Source organism: Marmota monax, unplaced genomic scaffold (genome assembly GCF_021218885.2).
Source record: "Marmota monax isolate L192 unplaced genomic scaffold, Marmota_monax_Labrador192_F-V1.1 WCK01_AAM20220418_F8-fsc00012, whole genome shotgun sequence".
NCBI lineage: Eukaryota > Metazoa > Chordata > Mammalia > Rodentia > Sciuridae > Marmota > Marmota monax.
The window spans coordinates 28,324,565-28,342,151 of record NW_026695227.1 but is presented as its reverse complement, the minus strand read 5'-3'; the positions used below and the strand labels follow the sequence as shown (position 1 = coordinate 28,342,151).

Here is a 17,587-nt window from a genome sequence, read left to right as displayed (position 1 = left end):
GTTAAGGCTCATTTATACTGGCATTTGGGAAAAGCAGACTATTGGCAAGGTCATTTTCAACTCTGAAGTGAATGACTGACATCTCAGGTCACATAAATGGAAGGAATGGTGCTGCACGGTTGAGCCATATTGTTGTGGCTGCATGTGAAGCATCATTTAAAAATATCCTCGTGTAACTTGAACTCTTCTTTGGTTTCATTATTCACACTACAATCCTTTACTCCGTATGTGATTCTCAACCAGATACTTCTGCCTGTTAGCAATTCTTACCTCCAGGATGGCATCTTATTAGAACCTGGTTAGAGCCACTAATAAGGCATGAATAAGAGATAATGGGGAGTGAGAATTAGAGTTTGTGAGAATGGAGGTGACATACCTTACCAATAAACATAGCAGGGATTTATCTACAATCATTGAATTTAATTAATATTTGTTCCATTTTTTTTGATTTTTCATTGAACTCCTTAGAATCTGCACTAAGATTTCAGATGAACTTTTTTTTCCCCATTTATCCTCTTCACCAAATAGTCAATAGCATCAACTGATAAAGTCAGTGCAAATTTTTGAGAGCTAATCCTTGCAGACACTCATGGATTTTGTATATAGGAGTGAATCTAAAGAGGGAATCAAGGGTTCTGTTTCAAATTTGTCCCTGAATTCAAAGAGAACAGACACACTGTTTATAGGAGAAGCTTCTATTTCTGAAAGATCAAATTTGACTCATTCAAGAACCAGTCAACAGAAAAACTTGAACTTCTTAGGAATCCATCTCCCTAATATCTCAGACTCACAAAATGTAATGGGCAAATACATGACCTGTAGAATTCAGCTAGGTTATCCTGATAGTTCTTCTCCTTTTCCTCTTCCTTTCTCCTTCTTCTCCTCTCACCTTCCCACCTTCCCCCTCCTCTCCCTTCCTTCTTTTTTCTTCTTCTTTCTTGCTCTCTTATTCCCTGGAGACAAATATCTTTAAAAAATATGAATCAATCCATGCAAATCTGAATATATGAAATAAACATTTTATCTGTAAAGTATAAAATATAAAATAAATATTTTATCTGTAAAATATAAAATAAGGTTTATCTGTTAGTTGCTCTAATGTTACTGAAGAAAAACTTAAAGTGTTTCAGGTTTGTTTTCTTCCCAGATGATTAGGAGGAAACAAAGCTTTGCATAGAGAATGAGTGAGGCCTGAGAGGCAGATAAAGGAGACTAGTGACTCTAGGTTGTGGGAAACTGCTGAATATTCAATAAGGAAGTTAACTGAACCTGCTCTCTTCATCTGCCCTCTCCATTCCCCTGCCCGGACCTCCTGACCTCTTGCGGGATTGTTTGTTTCCTTTCTATCCTGTCTGCAATCCATCTTGTGTCTCAATCATTTAGCCACAGAATATGTATCAAGCACCGACTTTGTGCTCAGCATATTTTTATCTTTTGAACACCATCACAGGGCTCTTTAGAGAGAAAGGCTTTAAAAAAATATCATTATATTTGCTGGTAAAATTGTGACTTTTAAAAAGAATAACGTAGGTCTGGGGTTGTGGCTCAGTGGTATAACACTTGCCTAGCATGTGTGAGGCACTGGCTTTGATTCTCAGCACCACATAAAAATAAATAAAATAAAGGTCCATCAACAACAACAACAACAAAATTAAAAAAAGAAAAAAAAAGAATGACCTAATAGCTTTGTCTACCAAATTTATTCCCCAAAGGATCTACAAGTATACAAGCAAGAGTGTGAGGGGGTGTGTGTGTGTGCGCGCGTGCCCGTGTCCCCTCTGGATTTAAAGCTGATGTTAGTTTGCTTTCTTCCACTCTAAAGAAAACAAATTTCCCAATCATTGTAAAGACTATTTCAACAAGAGTCTGATCTACAGAGAAAACCTTTGGCTCTCGCTTGCTGACATCCTCAGGTGTGAGAAGATGAGGTGACAAATGCATCTTTCCCATTCCTCACATGGTTACTATTTCTCTAATCTCACTGCAAAGGATCTAAACACATCTTTCCTCCCAAACTAACTCTGGTCTTTCCAAACTTTATTTTATTCATATTTTTATGCAATTCTTATTCCAAAACCAGTTGTGAGGATATTTTTAAAAATATGTGTGTGTATGTGTACATCATTTTGAAAGTTTCTAAAGTTATTCTGGGATCAACTTTTTTTCCATGTGAATCTATAAATCTAAAGGGTTTTTTTTTTTTTTTTTCTGTGACTGGCAATTTTAAGTTTTTTTTTTTTCAATTTTACAAGTTTTCCTCAATGAAGATGGTTGCAAGCTTTCAGAGAAATACTTGATTTATATTCCATGATCACACACTGTCTTATTTCTGTTTGTCAGAAATGTATGCTATCTGCTATCTGCTTCGGATATGCCAAGTGGTATGTGGAAAGGGCTTAGAGTCTGGGAAGACTTGGGCTTCAACTTGGTCTCTACCTCTGGCTGGCTCTGTGTTTCCCTGGGAGAGGGACTTTAGATCTAGGTGTCTGTTTCTTCCTCTGTAAAACATCTCAGGTTGGTGCTGTGCTCTGTGAACCTTGAAGCGCCCTGTTAGTTGAGCCCTGGTTGTAGAAGGGGTGCTTCGCAGTAGAGAGGTTAAGGGTCTTGAGGTTACTTCCCTCCCTTCCTACTTCTTCTTGCCCAGCTGAGAGGGGGTTTCCCTTTAGGCCTAATTAACAAGTACTATGACCAATAATTACAAGTGCATGACAAGTATTTAATGCTAAGGGTATGAAAAAGTGACAAAAATAAAAATAAAAAGCATAAACATCACCTCTTGATAGGGAAGCTGATCAGTGAATCCAAAGAGCTTTGCCATAAATATGCAAACATTTTTTTTTAAAGCTGGTATTGGTATAAACATAGCATTTCATGCTAGCCACCCTCCCAACTGTGGGTTTGATCTTCATTCCTCCCTCCCACAATTTTTGGCTGGGTACTAACAGAAAAGTGCACAGTGAGCAGCGACAATCCACCTGCAGGTAGGCACAGTTACATCTTCATGTAAAAAAATAGCCAGCGGTGTTCAACAGAATCAACTCCTTTTTTTATTTCTTAAAGATACATGTTCTGGTTTTTAAACCAAATGGCTATTAAGTGAAAAATAACCATTTATCATACATGAATTTTGATTAAAATCTACTGACCAGACAGAAACCCTAACAGAAAATAAACTATTCTTTCTCTAGCTTTAGAATTGAATTTACATGCTAATCCCAATGCAGACTATGCCAAATGCTGTGGGAATTTATTATTAAGAAAATAAAATTTTAGTAATAGAATTTTGGAGGACAAATTATACTTCTCTATCAGCATGTTTCCTCTTCTATCTAGAAGTCATTAAATTAGTTTTTCCACTTATGTTTCAACAATTGTAAGTCAGTATATTATTTTAAAACAATATCCATAAAAATTATTTCATTTAAACATCCACTGGCACATTACCCTGCTTGTTCATATCTGTCTCCCTTTTCCTGGTGGGTGACATGTTATATGGAAATATAACCATATCCTACTTTGGTTACCACCAATCAATTACTTTTCTTTATTATCACCTGCTTAACTGATTAAATTTCATGAGCTGCTGACTCATTGGCACTACTCATCTTCCTTGAAATTTAACCTTTGCTGACAAGCCCGGTATAGCTATTTTTACAAGCTGTATCAACTACTTGTTGGAATTGATCAGCCATCTAATCATGGAAGTTGACCTGGTTATTCCACAAGCATGAGGAAGAAAAGGGGAGGAAGTAGGCTCTTCTGGGCCACAAAGAGGCCACTGAACTGTGACTTCCAAGAAGTTAAAAATCATTGATCACTCAGCCACTCTTTTCAGGAAAAAAAAAATAGAAGACTGATCCTGAAAGGTTTATTTCTGGCTTCTGTTCTGTAGCAGGAAATGGAAGTACCATAGCTCTCAATCTCTATGCATCCCTTTCTTTGTTCCTCTACTTATTCGTGTCGATCACTATACCAAGAAGCAATGGAGAGTGGAGGTACGGTAGAACTGAGGGTCACAGAATGTAAGTGGACATGAGTCCTGCTCTCCACGACTGTCATCATCTGCTGAGGAACAAAACACACAAAAATATGAATTGCTATGATAGGCCAACCTCCACATACTCAGAGACCACAGTCTCCCCCACCCTCAAATCACATCATCTGTTCCAAGAGCACTTTTTCTGCAAAATGAGTGAAGTTCCTTTGTCCTTTGTTTCTCCCACAATACTGGGCACATGGCAGACAATCAAAAGCTTGAGTTCCATTGGTTTAGTAGAAGTCCACTACTCTTCTCCAATTATGAAATGAATTTGCATAGATGTCCTGTGAGATACAAGACCTTGAAATGCTACAGAGTAATTTTACTTGAATTCAGTAGATTTAATATGTTTTGAAATATTTCCCACTTACCACCCCAAATCAATCAGTTTAGTTGTCAGGGAAAACCTGTTATATAACAGTCTTTTCAGTAAAGCACAATAGTTAATGATTGATAGATCAGGAGCAGCCCTGAAATTTTGAAATCAAGTGATCCACATGGGAACTCTGCTCCAGATGACATATGCACCTAAATCTCTTTATTTTAAAAATGTACTTTTACCTTAGATGAACATATTTGTCTTTTAAATCCCTTGCATTACTAAGGCAACATTAACTGAGGTTACGAAATGATATGATATGAAGCTTACATTGACTTTGTATTGAAAATTTGACACTAATTTGATCATTTAATATTTTGAAACATCTGGTTACATACAAAAATCAAAATTGGGAAGATAAATGCTAACAAAATAAAGACAATTCATGAAGGTCCTTGTCACTTTTTTTTTTTTTTTTTGAGAAAAAGGGCACTAGGTTGTTGGATTTCTTAGCTCTAAAGATGAATTTGGTGTGACAGCTATGGAATTGCATTAGCCAAGAAAGCCTGGGGGTTAAGTGAGAAATCTTGAGGTTGATGAGTTCTTTGAAATAAAGCATTCTATAAAGGAATGAAGGCCTACTTGTTATCCATGCACACGGAACTGCCAGAAAAGGTGTTCTGATCATTTAAGCTTATAGATCACATGTTCCCTTGTGATCATTTAAGCCTGTAGATCACCAGATTTAAGCCTATAGAACTTCCACTAAAAGGTATTCTGATCATTTAAGCCTATAGATCTCATGTTCCCTTGGGTTGACCATTTTTGACATCCTCTCTTAGTTGTGGGATGGAGTCCTCACACATCTATGGAGTTGGGCACTGCAAGGCTTTCCTGGAAGAGGAAGAACTTTCAAATGAAATATTTGAAAGACTCCCCAAGGAAATGAACACATCAGCAATGGCATCCCCTCCTGAGGCTGGTTGAGAGGCAGTGCACAGAGCCTGTGGGAGATGGGTAGGACAGTGCCTGAAGAGGGCTGGCTGGCTGCCCAGACAGGTCCTCATTGGAAGCATTGATCCCTGCTTGTGAATCTACTGCCTCTCAGGGAGACTTGTAAGCTCTTATTTTAGTTTATTCAGGCTAGTGTACAAATTACCATAAACTGGGTAGCTTAAAAACAACAAACATTTATTTCTCATATTTTTGGAGTCTAGAAGGTCCAACATTCAGGTCACATAGGCTTGGGGTCTGGTGATGGACCATTTCCTGTTTCCTAGTGGTGCCTTCTTTACATCATCACTGGATAGAAGGGGCTAGCCCGCTCTTAGTGTGTCTTTTTAAACTCACTAATCCCAATCATGAGGGCTTGGTTCTCATGATCTAGTCACTTTCCAACAGGCCTACCTCTTAATATTGTTACTTTGGGGATTAGGTTTCATTGCAAATTTGGGGAAAATGCATTCAGACCATAGCATCTCTGTAATTCATCAGTGAGCCACAAATGCTACCTTATGCTAACAAAACTAAAAAGATCATGAGATGAAAACACATAATGCCAGCCTATTACATTTTAAAGAGAAGTGGAAATGTCAAAGAGACCTTACATTCAAGTCAGTTTGACTAATGCATAATACATGAGGCATTACTTTGGGGAAAAAGAAGCAGAACTAGGGGAACTGATTGTGTGAACAGACTGTGCAACAGGCATCAACACTGACAGACTGCCCGACCCTGTACACAATAGGAAGATACTGATCAAGTAGATTGGATAGATCCACTTCTTGCCAGTGCTTGGACATGCACAACTCAGGTTCATTTGATTTTGTCAATCAAAAAATTAACAGTGGATAGAGGGGCTCTCCAAAGGAAAGTTTATTTGGGAGTGACAGAGGATTGCAAATAAGATTTGCATGCCATGATGAACAATCATGGTGGTGGGGAACAGGTATACCCAGGAAGGCAAAGGAAGGTAAGGATCTTCTTCTTCTTCTCCTCCTCCTCCTCTTCCTCCTCCTCCTCCTCTTCCTCCTCCTCCTCCTCTTCCTCCTCCTCCTTTTCCTCCTCCTCCTCCTCCTCCTTCTCCTCCTCCTTCTTCTCCTCCTTCTTTTCCTCCTCCTTCTCCTCCTTCTCCTCCTCCTCCTTCTCCTCCTCCTTCTTCTCCTCCTCCTCCTCCTCCTCCTCCTCCTTCTTCTTCTTCTTCTTCTTCTTCTTCTTCTTCTTCTTCTTCTTCTCCTCCTCCTCCTCCTTCTCCTCCTCCTTCTCCTTGTCCTTCTTCTTCTCCTCCTCCTCCTTCCCCTCCTCCTCCTCCCCCTCCTCCTTCTACTCCTCCTCCTCCTCCTCTTCCTTTTTTTTGTACCAGGAATTGAACCCAGGGGTGCTTTACCACTGAGCTACATCCCCAATCCTTTTTATTTTGAGACAGAGTCTTGTTAGATTGTTCAGGGGCTTGCTAAATTGCTGAATCTGGCTTTGAACTTGTGATCCCCCAGCCTCAGCCTCCCCAGGCATGTGCCACCATGCCTGACAAGATAAGGATTTTTAAAGGTAAAATGAGGAAGGTTACATTAAGTTGTTTTAATAACAATTTCCTTGGCCACAAATACTAATGACAAGTGTGGCAACAGTCCAAGGTTGAACAGGCAGTGGTTGGGCAGGTACCTTTGCAGAAGAGGCCTTTGTGTAGGGTGCAGTTTTTCATGTAAGGCAGTGATGACTATTGTGCAAGGTCATGGTCTGGGCAGAGCTTTTTGTGATTGTTCTTGTTATCAGGAAAATGTGCATGAATGGGGTCCCCTCCTTCATGACCTCTTGACTCTATGTTGCTTTAGGGTTGGTGTAAGTGACTTGATTTATATACTGCCAATTTTACAACTTTTATGTGACTTTAAAAATCTCTCTCCAAATCATGCTGGATTCATTTCTTACTTTAATTCTCAAAGAACAGTTTGACTCATCTTATTTCCGATTTTTTGATGACCATCCCTCTATAATCCACAAGGACTGTCTACAAGATGTATGATCCAAAGATAGACTAGTTCGGTAACAGATTTGTATGTGTGATGCTCACACAGTCTAGAGATACAAGTCAAGTAGCACCAGGCCCTATAAAGACCACTGACCATAGGACAGTGTGCCAACAGCACATATGTTCTTGGGCCAGGCTGATGGCCACTTTTGGCATGCTCACCACTGAGACAAATCCTGTGAAGGGTAGAAGTTTTAAAAATTGTTTCTCTACATTCCTCCCTGTGATACACAGTGAAATATTTATTCAGATACTGAATGATTCTGCTGGCATTTGCAGTCACAATTAGATAGAATTTTCATACCATCTCCCAATATTCTTTCCTTCTTTCCTCTTTCCCCTCAATGGGAAAGTTGGGTGGGAGATTAGTTCCCAGGCCACAGTAACTAGGTAAAATTTAAGCAAACATTTAAAATTTTTAGGATTCTCTTTGTTCCTTTTTAAGAATGACAATGAGTATTTATGAAGTTTTTTTAAAGACAAAAAAATTCTTCTAAAATCCTTATCACATTACCTTATACCAAACTGGAAAGCTTGATTAGACAGGTAAGATTTGCCTTGGAAGAGGTAGGATAGTCAATAAATTAAACTATTTGGGATATCTTTTAACCTAAATACCAGATCATTTTTTTGTTAGTCAATAGTTCCATGTTTTCTTGAAGGTCATTTCTGTATAGGTGGTTATCACTGTCTGAGGCAACATGAGTCCTATCAAGCCAGTCAACATAACCAAGAAGACCCACCTAGTACATTATAAAAGAGTGGCATTTGCATATGTTTGTCTCATCTCAGATTATCTAAGTCCATAACTCCAGATTAATAAAACTAAGCAGTCATATCTCAGGAAAGCCTGTTTTGCAGGCATAGAGCACCTTTGAGTATTTTCCTTTAGCAAAGTGTGCTGATTGCCTTAATGTCAAAGTAGTAACTCAAGCAATGCCTCCTAGAGATCAGTTACCCAGGAAAATGCAATCCATTTTATTCCCAAGTCCTGATCTTTTATTTTTAAAAAGTTAACTCACAAAACATTTATTTTGAGGGGCTGGGGTATAGCTCAGTGGTAGCACACTCATCTGGCATGTGTGGGGTGCTAGGTTTGATCCTCAGCACCACATAAAAATAAATAAATAAATAAACCAAAGGCATTGTGTTCATCTACAATTAAAAATATTTAAAAAAAAAACATTTATTTTGAAGATTATGTTAGAGAATTTCAGCTATCTTTCAATTATTCTATAAACTCTTCAAGTACAAGCACTTGACTCTGATAATTTACTTACTTTCTCTCTATAGGAAAATCTGCACAAAGATTTTTTTTTAATCTTATGTAAGGGCTTCTTATTTTCTCATCACTATATCCTTCTCCTGATGATAGGATAACATACTACAAAATCATTTTCAAAGATAAATTGTATTGCACTTAAATATAAATGACTAATATCCTAAGATATTGTTCCAGCCCAGTGTATTTTTAAATCTCTATCAGGAGAGAAAAGACTTAACCTAAAGGAACACAATAAGGCAAACAAAACAAGACAAAGGCCTAGACTGGGAACCAAGAGGGGGTCTGTGATCAGCATTCTGAGCTTCCACCTCCTTCTCTTTCAGAGGAGAAGGTTTGCCTGGAGATTTAAAACACCATCAAATCCATAAATTCTAGCAGACTCTAGATAAAAGCAAGGTTTAGGGGTTTGAGGAGCTTCAAGAACAGGTATGGTGGGAATAAGGCAGGGAGGGGAAGGCTGGAAGGGAGAGGGGGTGTGTCAGAGCACAAGGTATTAGAACCCAAATGCTCAACACTGGAATAGTTACTGGAGGTCAGACCAAGACAATGAGAGGCCACAGGGAGGCACAAAGACCAGTGAAGTTGGCATCAGGAAGTGTATCAGGACTAGATTACTCACAAATATCAGAATTCTTCCAAATGATAAGGAAAACTGGTGAAGAGGAAGCCTGTGAGCAAATGTGGTGTGTGACATGGAGCACAGTGCACAGAGACAGCACAGGTGCCATACTGGGTTCACATCATAGCCCCACAACTGAGCCTGGCTTATCCTTGTGCACCTTGCTTGCCATGTCAACTCACAGTCTACTCTATTATAAACTGGGATACATGATGATGTCTGTCCCACAAAACTGTTCTGTTACCAGACATTTGCACCACCCCCCGCTTTTTTTTTTTTTTTAACTGAACAAACTATTCCACCAAGCTAAAAGCTCAAGGCAGGTTAATCCCAGGCTTAGACCTGCTGGATATATCTTGAACCATCTTAGCTCATCATTTGACTCTTCTTTTTCTGTCATGGTTTAGATAAGAGGTGTCCCCTAAAAACTTATGTGTGAGACAATGCAAGAAAATTTAGAGGTGAAATGACTGGGTTTAAGAGCCAAGATCTTCTTCGGCCATCTTGCTATCATGAGGGAAACTAGCAAGGAAGCTGAGAGTGCCACCTCAGAAAGATGAAAGGAACACTCAATTATTTAGCAGAAGCAGCATTAGACTACTAACACAAGCTCCGACATCTGCTGGGAACTTGAAATTTTAGATTATAAAATAATCTAAAAATTGCTCCTTCATTCTTAGTCCTATAATAATTGAATTATGAATTTTAACAGGACTGTGGAGAGGGAGACCTTTAATGGGAAGTCATAAGAACAGCCTTTTAAAATCAGAAGTGACTGGAATTTATGAATAAATGGCTAGATATTCTGTACTTCTTTCCCCGCAGTTGTCAAGGTCCTTAATATTTAAATTGATGTTGGTTCAGGAAATATAAAGTGAGTCACACTTTATATCTGATTCAGTGATTTTGAAATGTGCTAAATATCTGATATAATTTAAACTTCTTTTTTTTTCTAGTGCTTTAGAAAGGATAGCCATTATCTAAATACATTTATGAGGCAAAGTTGGCTTTTAAGTAGAGTGATTCAAAGAATGTGAATTTACTCACTCAACTTACAGCTCTTGACACCTCGGAGAGCAAACAAGAACATAAATACTACAACCCCATCCTCATTTTCCTGCCTTCCTATTCTTCAAAGGGATGAGGCTGATTCTTGGAAGATGGTAGAATAGAGGAGGTCACTTTCCTGGCTGCCCCAGGGCATGAAACCAAGAAAGCAGACCGGCCGCTTCTCAGCAAGGTGGGTGAAAATATATAAAAAGGGGATTTACAGCAAATTAATACTGGATATTCAAAGCAGATAAGGGACTCAGGAAGTTGGTTATAATAAAATAAGGAAGAAATCCCCAGCAACACTACTGGTATGCCAGTGCCAGCCAGAGTGGTCCCCCTGTGAGCACAGTGGAGGGATAAGGGAATTAAAAGAACTGACAGTTTTAGGAGGTCTGTGGCACTTTGGGTACAGAGAGATCAGAGATCAAGGACACTGCCCAAGTAGACTGAAGGCATGCTGAACCACATCCTTGTGCGGGAGAGGGGCTGCTTCTCTTGCAGCTGCCTGTGGACAGAGAAAGGGGACATTTTGCAGGTACTCTGTGGGAACTGGTAGCTGTGGGGGCTGATTCCTGGCAAAGCCAAGCTGGGCCCAAGGTTCAGGACTGGAAAATCCAGATTGAATGACATAGAGAGTGCCTAAGTGACCAAGAGAGGGTCAGATGTGGAGAGGGGTTTACATGGGGGACTAGAGGTCATGGAAACCCACCTGGCTCCCCCCTCCTCCTCCAGTCTGGCTGCTTGCAGGGCCAGCTGAGAGGGACCCACCCAGCCTGGAATTCAAAAGGACAGGTCAGGATTCATTGAATTTGGAGACTGAACCAGAAAGACCAGGAAACATGGACTCCACAGGTGACAATAGGGACACAGGATTGGTTCCTCCATCACATGTGTGGAACCCAGAGGAGATCCCTGGGTGCAGACTCATAGCAAGGATCAGCAACTGCTGGACCATGGAGGTGCACTGATTTAAAATCTTCAGACCAATTAACATTCAGTGAAGAACCTGGAGCCTCCCTAGGCCCTAAACCCCACCTCCAGGAGCTCTGCCTAAAGAAGATGGAGCAGACATCAAATGCCACCTCACCCCACCTAACACTGCTGAGAAGGGAAGCCAAGAATTCTTTTGAGCTACAACAGAAACCATTCTTTAATTTTTCATTGAGATTTTTTTTTCTTTTCTTTGTTTAATTGTCAACGGAATGGTTCATGGACACTTACACATATACATGTTTGGTTCTTTCTTTTCCTTTCTAGCATTTTGTGAAGGCTGCTATTTTTCATGGCTCAGTCTTTTGAGAGCTAGAATGTTCAGTTAATATAATTTGGTTTTGTTTTGCATTATTGTAATTTTAATTTTATATATATTTTCTCTCACTTATCTGCTTCCCCTGATGCTCTCTTTGTTTTTTTCTGCTAACAGCCAAACTCTATTATTCTCTTTCACTCTTCCTTTAATTTTTTTTATATCTGTTTTCGTTCTTCCTTCCTCATAACCATTACATCATACATCTCTTTTGTTCTCTCCATGTTCACCATTTGACATTGTAAAATCTTTTGCAAACATACTGTTTTTACTGTGGGCAATAAGTGATCATATGATTTGTTTATTGTGACACTTAACATGTGAATGTCAGAGGAAGAACTATATTGTTTACATTGGTTGTTATTATTTGTCTCCCCCTGAACTGTGAGGTACTAGAAACTTTCAGGAATACTATAAGTCCACAGGTAAAAACCGTACTGCCTCAGATACATACTGTTGGATGGGTAGACACAAAAAACAATATGAAAAAGCAAAGGAACAAACCATCCCAAACAAATCAAAATATTTCAATAACAGAATCATTTGACACAAAAGTGGAAAAAATGTCAGAAGGAATTCAGAAAGTTCATAGATAAACTGATCTGTGACATAAAGGATGATGTAAGAAGTGAAATCAGAGAGAAAATACATGAAATGAAAGATCATTTCAATAAGGAGATAGAGACTCTGAAAAAATCAAGTAGAAATACTCAAAATGAGGGAATCAATAAACAAAGTTAAAATGCAATGCAAAGCATTCCCATCAGAATAAATGACTTGGATGAGTTTCAGTCAAAGAAACAAAATATATTATCTGGAAAATAAAGTTGACCATGGAGAAAAGATGTTAAGAGAACACAAATAGAAATTCCAAGACATGGGGTAATATGAAAAGACCAAATATAAAACTTATCAGGATAGATGAAGGATTGGAATTATAAACCAAAGGAATGCACAATCTTTTCAATGAAATAATATCAGAAAAATTTCCATACCTTAAGAATGAAATGAGAAATCAAATACAGGAGGCATACGGGACCCCAAATATACAAAATTACAACAGAACAGGTACATTATGATGAAAATCCTTAAAATACCAAATTAAGATAGAATTTTAAATGCTGCCAGAGAAAAATGATAGGTCATATTTGGAGAGAAACCAATACAGATCTTAGCTGATTTCTCAGCCCAGACCCTAAAAGCTAGGAGGTCTAGGAAAAATATATTCTAAGCTCTGAAAGAAAATGGAGGCCAGCAAAATTAAGCTTCAGAATTGATGATGAAATAAAATCCTTCCATAATAAACAAAAATTAAAAGAATTAAGAACTAGAAGGCACTTACAACAAAACATACTCAATAAAAAATTCATGAAGAAGATGTGAAAACCAGCAAAAGAAGGAGCTACACTAGAAGAATAGTCAATCGAAGGAGAAACAAATTCAAATTAAAAACCAGCAATAATTTAAAATGACAGAAAATTAAAAAATCAATTCTCATTAATAACATTGAATGTTAATGGCCTAAAATCCTCAATCAAAAGACACAGATAGGCAGATTGGATTAAAAAAACAAGATCCATCAACATGCTGTCTCCAAAGCCTCATCTCATAGGCAAAGATATTCACAGACTAAAGGTAAAAGAATGGGAAAAATCATATTATTCACATGGATCTCATAAACAAACAGGAGAGTTCTATCCTCATGTCAGATAAAGTGGACTTCAATCCAAAGTTAATCAGAAGGGACCAAGAATGTCTTTTCATACTGTGTAAGGGAATGATACATCAACAAGATATAACAATTGTAAATATTTATGCCCCCAATACTGATCTATACCTCAAACAAACCCTTCTCAATTTCAAGAACAAAATAGACCACAATACAATAATATTGAGTGACATTAACATGTCTCTCATTACTGGATAGATCTTCTAAACAAAAATTAAACAGAGAAGCCACAGAACTCATAAATACAATTAATAACTTAGACTTAACCGAAATATATAGAATATTTCATCCATCGATGACTGATACACTTTCTTCTCAGCAGCACATGGATAATTTTCTAAAATAGACCATGACTTAGGCCACGAAGCAATGCTTAGCAAATACAAAAAGTTAGAGATGATACCCTGCATTCTATTAGATCATAATGAGATGAAATTAGAAATCAGTGATAAAATAAAAAAAAAAATAGAAGCTACTCTGATACCTGGAAACTAAATAAGGTGCTATTGAATGAATAATGAATAGCATAAAAAAATCAGGGGTGAAATAAAAAAATACTTAGAGGTAAATTAGAATAGTGATATAACATATCAAAATCTCTGGAATACTATGAAAGAAGTTCTAAGAGGAAAGTTCATTGCACTGAGTTCTTTTATTAAAAAAATAGAAAGTGACTAAAAAATAAACTAGCATTACATCTTAAAGCCTTAGAGAAAAAAAAAATTATCACCCAAAGCAGTAGAAGACAGGAAATAATCAAAATCAGAGCTAAATCAATAAAGTTGAAACAAACGACAGCAACAAAAATTCAAAATATCAACAAAACAAAAAGTTGGTTCTTAGAAAAAATTAATAAAAGTGATAAACACTTAGCAAAGCTAATCAAGAGAAAGGGGGGAAAAACTCAAATCACTAAAACGTCTATGATGAAAAAGGAAACATCACCCCAGAGACTACTGAAATACAGATGATAATCACAAACTATTTTGAGAATTTATACTTTAATAAAATAGAAAATCTTAGAGGTATCAACAAATTTGTAGAAACATGTGACCTATGCAAATTCAGCCAGGAGGACATAAAAATTTTAAACAGATCAGTTTCAAGCAATGAAACTGAAGATGCCATCAAAAGCCTATAAACAAAGAAAAGCACAGGACTGAATAGATTCTTAGTAGAGTTCTAACAGATCTTTAAAGAAGAACTAACACCAATCTCCCTCAAACTATTTCATGAAATAGAAAAGGAGGGAACACTCATTCTATGAAGCTAGTGTCACCTCAATACCAAAACCAGACAAACACACATCAAGGAAAGAAAATGTCAGGCCAATATCCCTGATGAACATAGATGCAAAAGTTTTTAATAAAATACTGCCAAATCACATACACAAACATATTTAAAAGATATGTGCACCATGATCAAGTGGGTTTCATTCCATGGGCAAGTTTGTTTCAACATACAGAAGTCAATAAATGTAATTCACCATATAAATATACTTAAAGACAAGAATCACATGATTATCTCAATAGATTCAGAAAAAGCATTTGACAAAATACACATTCAAAACATTACAAAAACTAGGCATAGTAAGAACATACCTCAACATTGTAAAAGCTATATATGTTAAAGCCATGGCCAATATCATCCTAAATGGAGAAAAACTGAAAACATTCTCTCTAAAAACTGTAACAAGACAGGGATGCCCTCTTTCAACACTTCTATTCAACACAGTCTTTAAAACTCTAACCAAAACAATTAGACAGAAGAAAGAAATTAAAGGGATACAAATAGGGAAAGAAGAACTCAAACTATCCCTATTTGCTGAAAACATGATCATGGAAGACCAAAAATGTCATCAGAAAAATTCTAGAACTCATAAGCAAATTTAGCAAAGTAGTGGGATAAAAAAATTAACACCCATAAATCAATTGTGTTCCTATATACCAATGATGAATCAGCTGAAAGAGAAATTAAGAAAACTATCCCATTCACAACAGTCACAAGAAAATAAAATAAAATACCTGGAAATCAATCTAACAAAAGAGGTGAAAGACCTCTACAATGAAAATTACAGAACACTAAAGAAAGAAATTGAAGAAGACCTTAGAAGATAGAAAGATCTCCTGTGTTCTTTGATAAGCAGAATTAATATTGGCAAAATGGCCATACCTTAAAAAATGCTATACAGATTTAATGTAATTCTTGTTAAAATGCCAATGATGTTCTTCATAGAAATAGAGAAAGCAATCATGAAATTCATTTGGAAAAATAAGGCCCAGAATAGCTAAAGCAATCCTTAATGAGAAAAGTGAAGCAGGAGGACCGCAATATCAGACCTTAAATTATACTACAGAGCTACAGTAACAAAAACAGCATGGTACCAAAATAGACATGAAGAGCAATGGAACAGAATAGAAGACAAATAGAGAGACAAATCCATCTAAATACAGTTATCTCATCCTGGAAAAAGGCACCATAAACATACATTGGAGAAAAGATACCTCCTTCAACAAATAGTGCTGGGAAAGCTAGAAATCCATTTGTAGCAGAATAAAATTGAATCCTTATCTTTCACCTTGCACAAAGCTCAACTCAAAATGGATCTAGGTAATCGCTTCTCGGCCTTTTGGCTAAGATCAAGTGTAGTATCAAAATGGATCTAGGACCTAAAATTAGATGAGAGAGTGGATTAGACAAGGAGAATGAAGGGAAGGGATGAGGGAATAGGAATAGGAAAGAGAATGGAATGAATCAGACATAACTTTATTATGTTCATAAATGAATACATGACCAGTCAAACTCCACATCACGTACAACCAAAAAATGGATCCTAATTAGAATAAGTTGCACTCCATGTATGTAAAATATATAAAAATACACTCTACTGTCATTTTTATCTAAAATAACAAAAAAGGGATGAGGCTATTTAATTCATTTGCCGAAAGCCTGATAGGAACCTTAAATAATTTACCAACTTTGAGTCTACTTTAAGTTTAAACTGGGCCAAACAGTGAACCTATATACATTACAAATAGGAACACTATATGCACACATTTTGATGAATGGAGGATGTGTATATATCTCAAGTATAATAACCATTATGACTTGACTCCTGACAATCAGAATGATTGGCAGCTATGGGTTGGAAAAGGGTCCTGGGAGGCCCATAATGTTTCTGCCATTAACCCTTCAGTTTTTACACCGTGGGTGGTTGTTACACCCCAGAAGAGGAGGTATATTGGCTCAGAAGTGGTGCTATTTGCTTACCAGTGTGGGACCACAGGTAGAGCATCCCTAATTCAAAAACCTAATGTCCAAAATGCTCCAAAAATCTAAAAATTTTTTGAGTGCTGACATTATACTACAAGTAGAAAACTCCACACTGTGAAACCTTATTTGATACAAAAAATTATAAAAATAGTGCATAAAACTACTTCAAGCTATGTGAGTAAGGTACATAAATAAATTTCATGTTTAGACTTGGATCCAATCCTAAAGATATCTTATTATTCACTTATATACAGATATTTCAAAATCTGAAAATTTCTGAAATTCAAAACATTTTTGATCTCAAGTATTTGGGAGTTGCCCAATGTCATAACAAGTTAGATAGTTGCATAGCATGGGCTATTTGCCCAAATCCCTTGACTCCTAGTGCTCCATTATTTTTATCTCAATTTCTAGGAAAAAAATGAAAACAGACAAAATTCTATTCTTTGACCATCAGATCAAAGGAAAGGTGCTTGACTGGAGGGACATTGACATCTTGAACATGAAAACAAGATTAAATACACTGGATAACTTGGTTGTTGATACAGATTTTTCTCTAATACGCTAAGGAGACCAGATATTAGGTCTAATTTTGGAGTGTTTATTTTTAAATTGTGGTGCTTCTAACTATTCATTCTTTTTTCCAAAATGGAAAGAAAAATCATATTGACTTGGATTTAAATGTGATATGGGTAGTAAAAAAATTAATTTAGAAACTGTTGAGCTGGGATTGAGTTTTCTGCTTCTTATTAATTTTGTGAATTTTGGGCATGCATCTTTGCATCTTTGAGCTTCATTTTTCTAATTAATAGAGTGAAGGCAACAGACACTTGACCATCAACCAGGATTGTTGGCAAATGCTTGGAGAATGAGTGCTATGGTTTGAAGTGGGGCATTGCTATAACAATAGCTATAAAGGTGGAAATAGTTTTGTAG

The 17,587-nt window shown here is 37.1% G+C and overlaps 1 pseudogene; it reads left to right on the top strand.

Annotated features, from left to right (window-relative positions):
- Nucleotides 1-15,991: 15,991 nt before the first annotated feature.
- Nucleotides 15,992-16,052, top strand: LOC124087477 (U2 spliceosomal RNA; annotated as a pseudogene).
- The last annotated feature ends 1,535 nt before the right edge of the window (nt 16,053-17,587 follow it).